At 37.5% G+C, this 16,706-nt stretch overlaps 1 protein-coding gene across 29 annotated transcripts in view; it reads left to right on the plus strand.

The window, feature by feature from the left end:
- NRXN1 (neurexin 1) overlaps positions 1 to 16,706 on the plus strand; it is a 670,738-nt gene that overhangs the window by 176,410 nt on the left and 477,622 nt on the right. The window lies entirely within an intron of this gene.

Raw genomic sequence — 16,706 nt, forward strand, 5'->3', positions numbered from 1 at the left:
AGACTGAGCATGTCTTTCTTCCCTTCTTGGCACTTGCAGAGTGCTTCTTTGTTTGAAGTTTTCACAAGAAAAGCATGTGGTTACTTTGTAAGTAGGTGGAGAAAGGGTAAGAATTGTCTTCAGTGTGCTAGGCTTGTACTCACATCTGCAAAAACTGCAGCTGGTTTGGAGACCAGCAACTGGCACTAGGGCACAAAATTACTAAATTTGTCTGCCTTACACAGCAGGTCAATTTGTGCTGCTGCAAGACTTATTTCTCTGGGATCAGTTCTAAGTTTTCTTATTGATTTGAGTAGCTTTGTGTCTTTACAGCCTTTTATGGTTCCTTACTTTATGCACGTCTTTCCCGTCTCCTGGCATGCTTGCATGTCAGGCCAGAGTGTAATAGGGGGATGCTCTAACTAGTTACAATTGAGCCACCTCAGGTATCCAAGGCTTCCAGCCATGACAGAATGGATCTCTGCATGATTAATTTACTCCTACCCTCACAAGCTTTGTCAGGCTGCAGTCAGGCTCGTCAGAGAGATGATTCATTTCTTCCTTCTGTAGAATCTGGGGCTTACGATACATCTCTGCTATAGTAAGATGGGTTGTGGTAATAAAAGCAAGGATGGAAAATAGAAAGCCTAAGTTTGAGGAACTGACCTACTCTGGAGGAGTAATGACGCATCTGTCTGAAACTCGGTGGTAAGAGAGAGAAAAGGAATCATCAAGTGTCTAATTGGACACCTCTGGGTTACCCTGGCTGCTGTGAGACAAAGTGGGGCTTGTGGTGCAGAATACCAAGCTCTTGGTCCCTTACTCTTCAGGAAACATGTTTTTGTTATGAAACTTAAGGGTCTCATCTCAAATATGTGTATATTATTTAGAAGAATTTTCATTTTACAAACAAGATTTGGAAAAGTGAATGTGCCTTCTCTTCCACCTTTAGAGATGCATAATAAACAATTTTCAAATTTATTTGTGAGATTGCTGTTTAGCATTAGTTGTAAGGAATTATAGAGGGACAAAAATTCAGTTTAATGCTTAATGTTCCACAATAATCTGTCAAAGTTGTGAACTCTGGATAGTCCATGAAACGCTCAAGCCAAAATTTAGACTTTTAATTTAGGCATTATGTAAATATTTATATTTATACTTTGGTCATGTGCTTCTGTATATATGAAGGAAATTGTTTTGTGTACTCACTATTTAATTAACTAATCAATGGAGGTTTGAGAATATGTGCACTAAGCAAACAGAAAAAGAAGTAATAGATTCTAGTTTTTATAGATATTTGATTTTTGGGAGCTACATTCTGAAATATTTCTGTTAATTATTTTTAATGTAAGGGACAAAACCATCTGTCTCCTTCTAATTGTTTTTAAAACCAAAAGCATTAGATTTTTTTTGTTTTGTTTGTTGTTGGTTTTTTTGAGGGTTTTGTTTTCTTTTAGTAAAAACTGAAAAAATCCCTTGAAAAGCTGTACCCTCTGCAATTGGGATTTAACAATTAGTGCCATGTGGCTGGGCATCAGCTTCCTAAATCAGTCCCACTAACAGCATTGGGAAGGCTATTTTCTACACTTCTCAAAGAGGCTGGGTGCCAGAATGTGGTGTTGATGCAAGTCTTTTTAAAGATGTTTCTCTGTATTCCTTTACTTTCTATATATAAAATGCTATTTCTGCAGAGCAGTTCCTGTCATTGCAGTCTATTACAATTTAAGTCATGCAGTCTGCATGGACTTGTTTCTTTCTGATGGTTTTTGTTGAAGGGGAAATGTATGTATTCATAGAAAGCTGCCTGGTTGCTTGTTTCCCAGATTCAGAAATTTACCAGCTGTGAGCAGGATAAAAACATGTCCACATCACATCTTCCCAGAAAAAATGCTCATTGCTAAAAAATATCCTCATTCCAAAAAAGTATTGTTCCATTAAAGCACTACAGAAAAACTTACAGGAATTGTTGTAAACTAACAATTTTCACACAAAACACGCCTAAAGGTTTTGTTATAATAAAGGTAATTAGCAGCAGAACTCGAATTTGCTGGGCAACAGATTCTGTATTACCCCTTTTTTACCTTTTTAAGTTATGTGAAAGTAAACTCCAGAGTTCTAGAAATATTAGTGCTTTGTCTTAAAATAAGATTAGCAGCCAGAATGAGTATGAAGACATTTTCTTGGTTGGTACCCAACCTTGGCTGGTATGTTTATCATGTAGCTACTGGAAGTTTTCTTTCATGAAAGACTGGCTGTCCTCTCCCGTGTTTTTAAATGACATGTTGGCTAACAACAGAAAATTGTGTGGTTGATGGATTCTTATGTTCCCTCACACTTTTATTTTTGGCAGTAAATTATCAGAGAAGGGCCTTGACTTAATTCCTGATGCATAGCTGCTGTGAGATTGGAATGTATTGATGAGTTATTTTTAATGAGTTGGCGTGACTTTCAAGCCAAAATGTTCTATTGACAAAATAGAACCATATATTTTAAACCATATAAACCATATATTTAAATTCATTCAGCAAATGAATTTCCTATTAGTTTTTCCATTATCAGGAGGTGTTTATTTCAAGAAAATCATAATGAAGATTTCCTGTGATAAAGGATTAACGTGAGGAAAAAAGGAAAGGCAAGACTGAAGGGGGAGAGAAGCCCAGAGCAGTGGCTTTGTGTTCTGTGTGTTCTCTATAAAGTCTGGCTGAATAATCCAGAGAATTGCAAGTCAGTCTTAGTGAGGGCTTTCATGAGACTTAGACTGTGAGGTTTTAGTATTTCTGGCTCCATGTTTCCTGATTTCCCTTGATTTCACTTGATCTATCCAAACAGTAAACATTAGAACTTAGAGGAGAAATACTAGGAGGAGGATCTCAGGGTTGTTGGTTGACGTTTTCAGGAAGATGTTATTTCTTTTTTCTCTAACAATGCAGTCCAGTTGCAACTTCATGCCCCTTTGATTGTAATTCCATGAAAAATCAAACTGATGACAGAAATAATTAGCCACTGACAGTAGCCACATTGATTTATTATTTTTTGTAGCAGCTGCCTTGCAGTTGGTTTTTCTGTCAGTCAAATGCAGTCAGGGTAAAACTAAATTTAGGATAATAATCAAATTTAAGGTTTATGCATAGCAACATCATTTTGGGAAGCTTCCCTGTCTTCTCTGTCAGCACTCTTTGTTCCAGTGGTATGTAACAAAGGATGTACCAGAACATTAGTGATGTACAGAAAGTATGGAAGGGAGGAGGTGGCAACCCAAAATTCAAGTTAAGTACTTAGAAAAATGAGCTTTTTCTTTGCTATCAAGTGTGATTCCCACAAGTGCCTTATTTCCTATGCTTGCTTTTCTTTATAGACATGTCCTATTCTGTTCTGCCAAAATTTCCTGCAAATAGGCAGAAGTAACACAGTGGTGAAGGATATTTTAAATATGGAAAGAAAGCATCACTTCTTCCTTCTCATCCCCATGCAATGAAAAGATGTGGGCTTGACAAAAATGTTGCTAAGAGAGTTACTTAAGGCTAAGCAGATGATAATCCTCTGCATAATACCTCGAGTTGGTTGCAGCAGTAGTGCTGATTGTAGAACCCCCTGACTGATTGACTAGCAAGGAGCTAGACTAAATAATGCGTATTATTCAGTGGTCATATGAAAAGCTATATTGTAAAGACGAATTTCTTATATTTTAGAAGGATTTTGTTGAGAGTTTCACTTGGAGGAATCAGCCCAGTCCCTCTGAATGAAACCAGAAATCAGACACTTCAGAGTGAACTCTTCTTAAGGACTAGTAGGAGAGATGGCACAAACTGTGAGGGTAAAGGTGCTTATGCAAAATTCACTTTTAACAAATGTAAGAAGGTAATAAGTTGGTACAGCAGCAGAAGATTTAGGCATCGATTTTGAAAGCAGGAAGTTGCACAGTGCATCTAATGGATAGACTTTATGGCCATGAGCTCCTGTGGCAGGCCTTTGCTGGCTCTGAAGATAGCTGCTACACAGCTGTGAGGTATATAGGTTACCTATGATTAGGTATAATACCTATATATTACTATGTATTACTATATAATACTATATATTACTATTATATAGGTAATTCAAGACTACTTGGAAAATGGTGGTTTTTAGCCTCTGGTGCAGTTTGCAATGTAACCAGTGTTTTCTGTTGCCAAAACTCAAAACCAGTTTCCATCCTCCTGTGGGAGGAGGCAAGAATCTCCTTACAAGCGTGAGGAGTTCAAGCAGATAAAACCTATTTGTTTATAGGGAGGGTAAAGAGAAGTATGAATATACTGTAAGGATAATAAGGATAATAAAATAGATGCAGACATGGCTGATTGCCCTTGAGCTGACCGCTAATGAGGCATGCTGCCACAGGCACCTCGGGTAGAAGTTCTGAGCATTCTGAATTGTCACTGAAATACCTGGAATGAGTTCTGAGGGCTTACATCACCTGGAAATCAGCCTCACCAAGTTTTCTTTCATAGGTGGTTCTTCGAAGTCATTACTGAAGTAAATTATTTTACAGCCTTGCAGTAAATGTATTTTGATTTTATATCTGTATATATATACACACTGTTTGTTTTTTCATTTTTAAGCACACACTGTTTACAAACGGAGTTTAAGTAATCTCTTTTTGGTGGTCATCTTATTTTTTATTATGAAATATGTAAAGGCATACAGAAGTTCAGAAAGACAAACATTAATGAAAGCTTTTTAAAAACTCTAAATATGTACTAATTTTTCTCAGATACTCATTGGCAGGGAAGGGTGGCTGATATCCAATTTTCTAATACCTGTTAGTATCAGTTGCAGAGTAATTACAAGGACAACTTAAGAGCTTTGAAAGATGAGTGCATCCATGGACCCCTCTTTTCTTTACTCTACTGGAAAAATTAGCTCCTAACTGTATTGTAAAGAACACATGGAATGCTGGCAAGTTAGGCTGAAGAAGTCGTGCTTGTGTCAGTGTTCCTTTGTGAGTTTCCTTAGTTTCACTTCTGCTTTTACAATGATGTAATTCCATTGATTTCAGAGCAGTCATTCCTAAGTTTTACTTCTGTAAGTCATGCCCTAAAGAAGTCTTTCATGGGACTAGGTGGACTTGGCAGAAAATGCTCTTTAGAATGCTGCAGAGTGGATGCAGTTGAATCAAGAGGCAATATTATGAAAGAAAAAGGCTTTTTTTTTTTTACATATGCAATAGCTGTCATTTGCATTGACAGCATGTTGGGGAATAGATTCTTTTAGTTCATGTTACACTAGGGAACCATTTTCCCTCTCTTGCTCAGTGTATTTAGAACACTGAAAATAATAAAAACTGCCATCAACTGACCTGACTCAGACTGTAAATTATTGGTTGCTTTGAAAGATATTCCCACATCCAATGCATTGTTGACTTAACAGTTACCAAGGCTACAAGTGAAGGAAAGCTCTCTTTTTTCCTTTTTTTATTTTTTTTAAAACATAGAGTACAAATGCATCAAAATGTTGAGGTGATGACTGCCAATGTGTCTGTGGGTGGGGAAATTGGAAGATGGGGTCAGATGCATTTCATGTCCTGCTTTTTTTTCCAAAGAGGTTATTCCCTTAGTTTCTACTGTTGATGACTTTACTGTTAGCCAGTGAATGCATTTCCCCAGTATTTTGCTTTTTACCTTAAACATAGATTTAATTTTTCAGGACCTATCATGTAGGTCCTGAACTGAGCTTATGGGTGTTTTTAAATTCATATTTTATTAAACATGATGAGAAATAAAATTGACAATAGATATAACTGGAGAGTTACTAATCCTTGTCAAAGAGTAAAAGTTCCACATTTTTGCAACCCCTCTCACTCACTTATTATAGTTGATTTCAGAATAGTATGGCCACTTGTAGACCTTTCTGCGGGGATAGGAAAAACATTTATGAAGGTCTTCTGAGTGCAGATACTAATGAATAATAACTTTCTAGTACCAGATTTTTTTTAACTCTGATTGCTGTTTTCCTTCAAATCCTACTCCCAATTAGGAAACTTGCTGGTTTTTCTGCCTGTGATCTGCAAGGTCCACTAGAATTAAAACATTTTTTTTTCAATATGTCTAAACTAATTCAAGTATTTTAGATAAATACAGATAAATTTGATAACCCTGACTGAAAATCAGTCTAGAATGAAGGTGAAACATTCTGTTCTTTCAAAAATGGGTCTGGTCTGCAGTGTTTCAGAGATTTTGAGTGTGCAATAAGGGTAATGTAACCACTGTTGTGAACTGCATTAAAACCACATTTGAAGTACTTCAATCTATTAGAAAACAGGAAATATATACATATATATATAAAAATAAAATTATCAGAATAAGGAAAGCACAGAGGCTAGAATGGTATTCACTTTTCCACTAAGCAACATAAATTGATATCTGGCCTTGCCATCATGGGCCTTGCAACTACCAGAAATATAGAGGAGTTTGTGAAGTGCTGAGGACTTCTTGAAAAAATATGTTGTCTACATTTATAAGATTAATTAGTCTAATGAACAGCTCTAGACATTTTTGAAATTGTGGGATGTCAAAAAGATATGGTTGGGGGAAGCACTGTTCTAGAAGTATTTAATTATTGATATTTGTATTTTTTTGAATATTAATATTCAGTCACTTTGGCTACTACAAGAAGTGTGATGCTGGGTTTGGGTGTACTTATACTGCTGCTGTTGCTCTCTGAACTAATATCAGTGTACTATATCTTGGCTGAGAACAAGTGTCTGAATTATTGCCACAAATGTTTTCTGCTATTTTTGGCAGGAATCGGAGATGTAATTTCTTTTTTGCTGACACTCTTCACTGTAAGTTGTACAGTTTAAATTCTTCAAATAGAAGGATCACTTTTCCCTTTTTGCAGGGACAGACTGAAACTTTGAGAACCCGAGCAGCTCATCTTGTATCTTGTATAATACCATCCTGTTGTGGGACCCTTCAGGAAAGATAGCAAACACAGTACAGGCAGCACTTGTGTAACTTCCATGAGCTCCAGAATGTATCTGTGAATTGACCCTATCCCCAAATTCACATATTGTCAAATTATTTACACCTATGCCTATGGGATATTAACAAAAATTAATAGCTGCAATTCATAAACACAATAGATATGCTTCACCAGCAAATAAACACATTGAACTGAATACTAGAACTGCCCACAGCTCCGACTGCCTGTGCTTGTAGGATAATAACAAAAAAATTAGTAACTGCACATGCAAAAATAAGCAAGCAGCTATGTGTTCCCATCACCCAAACATTTCTGCTGTTCCAGGGAGTCAGGTGAGCCACATCGAAGACAACTCCTGGAAACTTGCACAACTGCAGCAACGTGCTTAGCAATCTGGTCTGATAGTGTGTGATCCCCACTCTGCTTCAAGCTTCAATCATTTCCACTGGTGTAGGATTCTGCAGCAGGAGTAAAACTTGCTTACAGTCCACATTCACATTATCTTTAGCCTACTGCAAAAGCAAAGCTTCTTGGGCTGCTACATTGTCAATTTGTTTCTCAAATCTCCTCCCTAAGATGATCTAGAAACGTTATATGCAGCTCACTGGGTTTCTGCTTGACTTTTCCACAGCTGACGAGGAGCCCCTACATCTGGGATGCTCCACATCGCGAGAGATGTGACCTCCTTTCCCTGCTGTAACTGAGGAATGCAGCCAGGCTTGGGCTGTGGGGTGTTAATCAGTGGGTTCCCCATCAGCTGGGCCAGACCTGCCCCAAAATGAGGGTCATGCTGGGGATGTTCTAAATTACCCATGATGACCTCATTCACTAATCACCTCCACTGTGAAGATCATCATTGGAGATGGGAAGAAACAAATTTGTGCTATCTGCCAACAGTTGAAGGTTTTTAGCTCATTAAAGATACCTTGCACAATAGACTGAGCAAAATAAGAAGCTGCATCACTGTGTTTCTTAAATCTTTGATTACCCTCCAATGAAAAGGAGGGTAATCAAACTCACCAGGGTTGTTGCCATTATTTTGGACAGGACATGCTCAAATCTGAGTCTCTAGATCTGACTCCCCCGCTTCCCTAGCTTGTTCCTACAGTCTTTCCCAAAACCTTTTTGGATCTGCCCCCCTCACCAAGACAGCCACTGGTTCTAGTGTAAATAATTGTTGCAGTGGAGGGGAAGATGGCTGACAGCCTGCTCCCTTTGACTCTGCCAGCCCCTATGAATTGATTAAAACTATGCTGAATGAGACCCTGATGACACTGGCACAGCTCTCCCTAGGGCCTGCTGCCACCTGCCCTGTCTGTGGCAGCACTCAGGAACAGCCCTTGGCAGCGCCATGCCACCCTCACAGAGGTGGCTGCCTGCCAAGGGAGGCTGCAGCCCTTCCTCAGCAACCCACATAGACCACTGTGGGCCACAGGCAGAAGGGTGACAGTGACTCCAACCATGGCTGGGCCTGGCTGGCACCGCATCCCAAGACCTTGGAATTTCATCATCAGCATCTGGGAGAAGAGGTCAGCTCTTGGGTGATACCGGTGGGATAGGAGGAGCAGTCATGAAGGGAAGAGGAGACAAAGGGGACAAGGCCGCAGCAGGGGGATCGGCTGCTGGAGCAGTGGCTGTGGTGAGGAGTGCCTGCTCCTCACACTTTTAACACCTTTCCTCTAGGTTTTGTAGAAGAATGTCCAAAACAGACTCTTCTGCTGATATTTGAGCCCCCATTACTCTGTTTCCTGGTCACTCACCTAGGCCCCAGTGTCTCTATGATGGTAAGCTGTCCGGACATTCAGGCTCTCATTTTCTACCTGCTTTGCTAGACTGGGCTCCAGCCCTTGGCTGTTCTCTGGTCCGCAGTTCTCTCTGCCCGAATCACATCGGGGTCACCGTTTGACAGAGGACACATGACTGACACCAAGAATGGTTTCAAGCATCAGCACTTTATTATTCCCCAGTTTCTGTGCCCTGTTTCTCACATACATAACACCTGTGTTCCCTTTTACTGTTTTGTGGTCAGCCAATGCACCTCAGCATTCCGTGCTCCTCCTTCAGTGCTGTTCACTTATCTTACACAGCTGCACCCCATTAGGGATGAGGCTGGGCTGCAGCCCTATTCCCAATGTCCCATAATCTATTCTCCTACAGGACACTACTGGTAACTTTGATCTTTTTGTTGCTTTTCTCCTCTCTTGTTCGGCACTTTAGAACATTGTAATTATTTTGGTGCTTCAGCAGAGTGCCTCTGTCGGGAAAATGAGAAATAAGGAAGAAAATACTCTCAACAGACTTCTGAGAGGGAGAGGATGAATGGTTGGCTGGATGTTGCAGCTGATCATTGTCAAAAAATCTTTGCTGGAATTAATGGAAAAGAAAACAACAAAGAGAATCAGTGTAGACTGATAACTCTCAATGTCTTTTGGATTTCTGTGATTGATTTCAGAAAAAAATCTTCTGATACACAATAAAATAGGCTCTGGACTAAAGTATCTTTATTCTTGCAGAGAAGTAGTAAAGGGCATTTTAAAAACAGGCAGGAAGAGGTATTGTGCAGCTGTTCGATAGTATGAATATAGAAGCAAGAAAATAAATATTTTTGTGAAAATGACATTTCTGATGTTTCAAATGTTTTGATAATTTTGTATAGAAAAAACTCCTATTCATTTTGTGAAGCTTTTATTTTGGTAGTATGAGTATGTGTCTTATTTTACCTCTATTTTTATATATTCACTGCAAAAATCTGTGTTGGAATTATCTCAGATCCATGATTTAGAGAACAAAACAGAGCAGAACTACTTATTTCATATAGTATTTACATACTTCACATATCATAACTTGCAGGGCATTTTTTTCTGCTAGTTCCAGTGATTTTGTCCTATGAGATATAATGATGATGTGGTGCTGGAAATATAAAACAATTAGGGTTTATTTATTCCAAAGATATCTGTGGAAGTAGCTCAGAGCTGTACCTGCATGTATGGTTTATGGCATAATTTTGATAATAAAAATATTAGTTTTCAGGTAGAAATATCTGGAGAGATTTAAATAAAGCTGCTTTGCTCACTCAGGAAAAAATGATATTTTTTTTAATTTTGTTTTTTTAATAAAAGCATTCATGACTTTAAAAGCAAAAGACTTTGCCCTACCAAAAGTGGTAATTTGGAAGGTGATGAGAGAATAGAAAAGACCAAACATTTTCTTTCTTTAAAGTTCTCCTCTAGACAATGGGAAAACTTCCATAACCAAAAGGACCCAAACTATGTCAGTGTTTATGAGGGCAGGGGGATAGCAAGGGAACAAATTTCTAGTTGTTGTATGTCAGAAATGAATTTGAAGTATAGGTAAAGATAACTAAAGAGTGAGAAGCCATCCTTCTTCAGGAAGTTTTCCATTTGGGTAGTTTCAGCCCCACTTTCAGGTTAATACATGTGGGGAGTTGCTTGGAGAGATGAATTCAATGCTGAAGTCAGTCACAGTCTGGATGCAGTTATTTTCATTCTCTTTTACTTCTTCTAGACCAACTGAATTTGGTTTAGGAGTAACTTCTTGACAAAGGGGCAAAATATGAGTAATTGAGTCTATTCCTAGCCAGATGTAGAAAGATGCCACAACAATCCAGGACTGGATGAGCTTGATTTAATTCTAACTGTATTTCTCAGAATAATGATTACAAATCCTGTCAATCAGCACTTTTAATATATTTATCAAAATAAAGCTGTGAGGCCAAGATAACTCCCCCATTTCCTACTGGAATTAAAACAGGTGGGACAGAACCTTCTAAAGAAGTCTGGTGGTGCTTGGCATTGTGCAGTTTCTTTTGAATTTAACTAGCTGGAGTTGAAACAGCCTTCAAATGAATTTTTAAAGAAGTTGTCTTGTAAACATGAGCAGCCTCTTGATGGATCCCTAACACCCATGTTAAAAATAGTGATTGTCCCAAGAACTTTTACAGTTGAGCAGTTGCATTTATAGTCTTGCTAGAGTTTGGTAAAATTAGAGCTGCACTAAATTGATTATAAGGTATAACACTCCCCACCCCCATGCTCCTCACTTCAAACTGAACAAACAATAGCAAAGATGAGATCATCTTTCAGACAAGGATTTTCAAAGAAATAATATCACTTCCAAGAACACTGAATTAAGAATGGTTTGCAGCTTCCTCTAATATACTGTCCAAAACCCACATGACTCTTAAGTGTTGACTAAATTCACTATAAAAAACACCAGACCTTCTTGGTAGGGAAAAAAAAAAAATCTTATTTAACAGCATAAACATGTGCAACAGGGAGCCAATAAAGAACAGTTTATGCTAAAGAAAATGCAGACACATATTACACGTGCCCTGTGAAGATCAAAATGTCTGATTCTGGAAATACAGAGGGAAAATTAAACCTAGTATGTGAGAAATCATTTGAGAGGGAGGCCAATAGAGAATTACTAGACAAGATGAAGTCTTACTGGAGTACAGCAGCTAACTTTCAGAGAGTGTTTGGAAATCTGAACGTGAAATCATTATATCCAGTCTAACAGAAATTTCAGGCTTTGGTACTTGGGAATCAAGCTGTCCCTTATTGTTTGTTTTCTGGAAGGCCTTGGATTATTGTAGATGTGTCTTCCACCTTTGTTTTCTGATGCTGTCCTCTGCTTAGACTGCATTTTGGTTTTTGACTTGGGTTGGCCTGAAATACTCTCAAGTACTTATGCAAATATTCAAAACTACTAACTCTGTTTTATTGTGATGCCTTAAGATTTTAACCTTCATATTTTTCAAATCCTATACTGAATTAGTGCATAACTCTACACTCTTCCATATGAAGTGTAGTTAAGTGTCTTCACATTTTGGTTAGACAAAAGAATCCCTCTGGGCCTGTCATCCAAGGACACCTTATAGTCTCAAGACCCAAAATGTATAAACAAAAGTGAATTGGGGGGCAGCAAACTGGGGAATTACAACTTCATTACCTGAATTAGAGGATTAATGCCTGATATGTAAATAGATCACACTTATATCTGTCTGAAAGACTCGTGACCATTGTCCAATCTGGGAAGGCTTTGTCTGCCCTTAATGTACCTGAAGGCCCTTCATTAAGTATATCTGCTTTTATTCTTTTAACTTTGTCTGGTCTCTGTTTCTAGGTAAGCCCAAATTACACATCAGTTGCAGTGATGATAGCCTTTTAAAAAGTGGAGCTGTAAAGGCTAAAATGCACTTCTTACAAGTACATGTATCTTGCATCTGTTTACAACAGATGACTCTACATCAGAACTCTAATTTTGCACACATTGTGAAACTGCTAAATGTTTCTGTATTGTATGTGTCTGTGCATAGGTGTGGCCATCAGAGTATATTTATGCACCTTGGTGCATAATTCATTTAGGGGATGCTGCTCTGGTTTTAAAATTACAGTTTCATTGTCTTCAATGCTCATTTACTGACTGTTTAAATGATTAATGTGTATTGAATTAACTATGTTTCTTTATTTTAATAAAATCTGTTTGAAACAACATAAAACTGATTTTCATACTAAAAAACCCTGAACAAGTACACAGTATCTTTAGGGAAATCATGAACTAGAAAACTTCCTAAAAAGTTATAATAGGGGCATACTTTACCCCAAAAATAGTTGTTTTCTGAAAATGAGCTTTCATTCTTTCTGAGTTTCCATGAACAATCTATCTCAGAGTTAACTTTTCTGGGTCTTTCAGTGTCTTTTTTCTTAAAACATTTTATTATGTATTTTATAGTCATGGAGGTATATTCCTCTAGTAAACATTATGATGTTTGTAAAGCCTTTCTATTACCTTAAAATTATGTCAGAAAAAGACAAATTTCTTTTATGTGTTTGTGGGAGACTGTGAATGCAAATTTTGGCACTTTGGGTATAACTATAGATGCAGATGAGTGTGTATATATATTGCAGAAAATGCAGCTGGGAAGAAATTAACCTTCCTTCCTGAAATCTTGGGCTTCAGACAGATGAGTTGGGCACTAGAGCTTCCATGGGAGGGATGGGTTTCTATTTCATTACTATTTTGAACATTTCTTTTTTTTAATACTATAAATTTGTTCTATTTTTCTTATTTTTACTTTTAAACTCCTCCTTTGTCTGTTTTTGGTAGAATGAAGAATTGTTAGTGAAAATGAATATATAAATAGGGTATCTACAACCTTATTAACAAGAGGACAAGGTGTTCTATGTCAGAAAGCCCCCTTCTTAAATTCTTCATGTGTTACATATGCTGAAACGAGCCAATTCGTTATCATAATTGGGTGGAAGTGTGAGTGTGTTTCAGGAATTTGGATAATTATCTCTTTTAGACTTTCACAATGAACATTTTTTAATGGAAAAAATTAAAAGTCTCTCTGGTGAAATTAAACCTCCATTTGCTTGGCTGGTAGACCTGAAAGGGCTCCTGAGTGTGTCTCACTAAGTTGTTCTTGTCAGAGAAGTCAATTTTCTTCCCCACCAGTGTTCAAACGATCTTCCTATACATCTGCTTCTAGTGAGTATTTTTGACAGATGGGGAGAGAAATGCCATTTTCTCCTGCATAATGTGATGTGCAATATTGCACACAGACCTTTAAATTGTCTGTAAAGATTTATCTCTGATCACTGCAGTAAAATATCACCTTATTTACAATTAAATGAAAAACTCTATTTGTCAGGCTCTTCCAGACAAGTATTTTAAATGTCAAAAGTCAGTTATTTGCTTCAGATTCAACAGTTATTTGATTTAGTATCTCAGCCTTTGCTGGGGGCACAGGGGACATAGATGATAATGTGAAAAAATGAAGCAATGTTCAAGTCCTGGAAGGTGCTGAGAACTTCCTCAAAAAGCCAGAAGAATGGATGGCACATCGAGGCAAACTTTTAAAATAGAATGAAATATAAAATAAATTTAAAACTTCCAAAATAAAACAATAGAAACCTTCAAAGTCAATGTTTTATGACACTTTGGAAATCATTCTTTGGTTGTCTAAGTTACATATTGTAACAGAGGTAATTAGGAGGACATTATGTATTTTAGCATGTAATAGCTTATAGTAATAATCATAGTCGTCATGAATTGAGTAAATAAGTGAGAAATCCTATTTAAATAGTGCTTTTCTGAGCTATTGAGTGACAAGCTGAATTGTGCTCTTTGTTCTCCAACAAAAACATAAAATTCACCATTGTTGTTGCAAGTGTGTAATTTTATTTTTATTTTTTTTTCCCAGAATGGCAGGACTTGTGCTTTTGGGCTTTGCTTTCAATATTTGTATTGATTTGAAAATGAGGGAAAAAAAAATTTGCAATTAAATGTGCATGAACTGGTGAGGGGACTGATTCAAATTACAAGCCAAATAAGGAAGATTTTTGAAGTTAGCTGATCAGACATAAGCTAAGAATGTATTTTCATATCATTTCTGCCTTGAGAATAGGTTTTCCCATCTGTGGATTTTGTAGCTTTTATAATGGTGCTCTGTTTAGCTTGAAACATACAGTACAGTAGCTCTTCAATCTACTATTTTATTCATTAATGCTTTGTTACCTGGTAAAGATTCCAGCACAGAGCTGGTAGTAGGCTTGGATATGTGAAAGTAAATAACATAATTTGGTTTAAAACAACATTATTGATTAGGCATTACTGAGGTGATAGCAGTAAACAGATGAAAAAAATTGCCCACTTTTAAAGGAGCTTGCAGATGGTTTTGTTTAGTTCACAGTGTTGTACACCTGTCTCTTCTACTTGGGACCAGTCAGCAAAGTCCCCCCTGAGGGTGCCAATGCAGAGAACTCCATTGTGTTGTCTCAGTACAAGTGTGTCACTATAGATATGTGTGTATATATATATATATATAAAAATTACCTTTCTATAGTAACTTGTTAAAGGAAGGTGCAGGGGTTTGTTGACTGTGTCTGAGCTTGCAGAGTATGTAGCAACAAAATGGGGGAAAGGACAGTAGGGAGAGTTGTGACATTCCTTCCATTTGGTCACTCTCTTCCTTCCCATTCCTACTTCTCTGAATATGAAACTCTTTGTCAAGCCCCTGCAGAGATCTGGGATTCAGGTGGTCTGTGTGTCAAGGTGGTTTGCAAGTGCAACACAACCCCTGGTTTGAATACTCATGATTGCCAGAATGCTAGGAAATAGGTAACTGGGGGATTGTGCCTGTATGCCAAGTTTTCTTGAAAAGCAGATTTGGGAATTGTTCGCCCTTGTGTAAATACACTAAAAAATAAATACAATAAAAAATAAATACAATAAAAAATAAACACACTAAAATTGTTCAGACCTTGAAATAGATGAAGGCCAGCAGTTTTGATTCTTGAAGTATGTAAGGGACACATTTAGCTACTTGGAAGGATAACGCGGAGAAGTCTGGGGTTTTTCTGGTGGGTGTTTATGGTTAAAAAACAGACACCCCAACACGCCCTAACACAGAAAATATACCATCTATAGCAGCTAACAAAATTATCTGTACCTTAAACCTAACCACCCCACCAGTAGCTGCAGGATAAGCTGAAGCTAGTCCTGAGCTTGCTGGTTGTGCTCCAGTGCCATGTGGCTGTTAGCAGGAGTACTTAGGCAATAAGTGCTTGGCTGGAGCTGAGCCAGAATGTGCTTAGCCCGTTGTAGAATGGGATTCTAAATTACTACTGTATGACAAGTGTTTGTGGGGAGAATTGAGAGTTCACTTAGCCATGTGTGTGTCTCTCAGAGAGCCTACTTGGGAGCTGAGGAGCAGAGAATGAAAATGATAAAAGACAAAGTAGGATAAGAAATTCACCCAGACATTGCCACTGCTGTGGTTTACCAGTTCTCCCATGAAATGTTCATGGAGGCGTAATGGATCTGATGCCAAGCATGATATGATTTTTATTGCAGGCCTGATGAAATCCTTTCATGTCTTATTACATAACCTGAAGTCTACCATTTGTGTGGTTATTCAGAGATGTTCAAGAAAACGTGAATGAGGATATGAACTCTTGTAGAAAATCAGAATATTACCAGCTAATGCATGTGCCTAGCTGAGACATGATGTGTCCAGTGAAGCTCAGAGCTAGAGTCTGCAATTATGGCTTGTTCTATAATAAAATCTTTATTATTTAGAAGTTATAGGAAAATGGTCTGCAGTAATCCACATAGCTAATTTACTAACATCAAGAGTTCATGAAAATAATGACATAAAATAAATCCTAAAGACTAGAATCTAAAAATTTAGTTAGGAAGAAAATTTTATTACATCTGACTGACAGGCCGAGGTCAAAAATCTGCAACAATAAATAATGACAAGTTCATTTTTTCCCCTAATAATAGCAATGTATTTTTTTTCTTCTTTATTTCATCTACACAGGAAGATGCAGATAGCTTTGCAAAAATGATAAGCAAGCCAAGCATACAAAGTGCATGAAATATTTTATTTCCTTAGAAAAATAAAACTGCAGCATCATGCCAGGACATGGGCTCAGTTGTGAAATGGCATTTTAAAAAGTGCTATTCTTCTGAGAAACAAAATGTTCATAACACTGTCCAGCTTAAGCAGTAAATCCTACTTAATTTTTGAAACTTACTACTGATTTTTTGCACAGGTAAAGTGAGGATAATAATGTCATGTTGCAGCTGGAAAGGTTTTTATCTAATACTTTTTTCCTTTGATGATTGAAAGGCAGTCCATCTGCCACAAAGCATTTGTCTTTAGCGTGCCACCTGCAACTTTAAGTGAGACTTTTAAGTGAGATTCCGTCTGTCCCATCTTCTCACATAGTGGATTTCTT

The sequence above is a fragment of the Parus major genome, chromosome 3 (assembly GCF_001522545.3).
Source record: "Parus major isolate Abel chromosome 3, Parus_major1.1, whole genome shotgun sequence".
NCBI classification, from domain to species: domain Eukaryota; kingdom Metazoa; phylum Chordata; class Aves; order Passeriformes; family Paridae; genus Parus; species Parus major.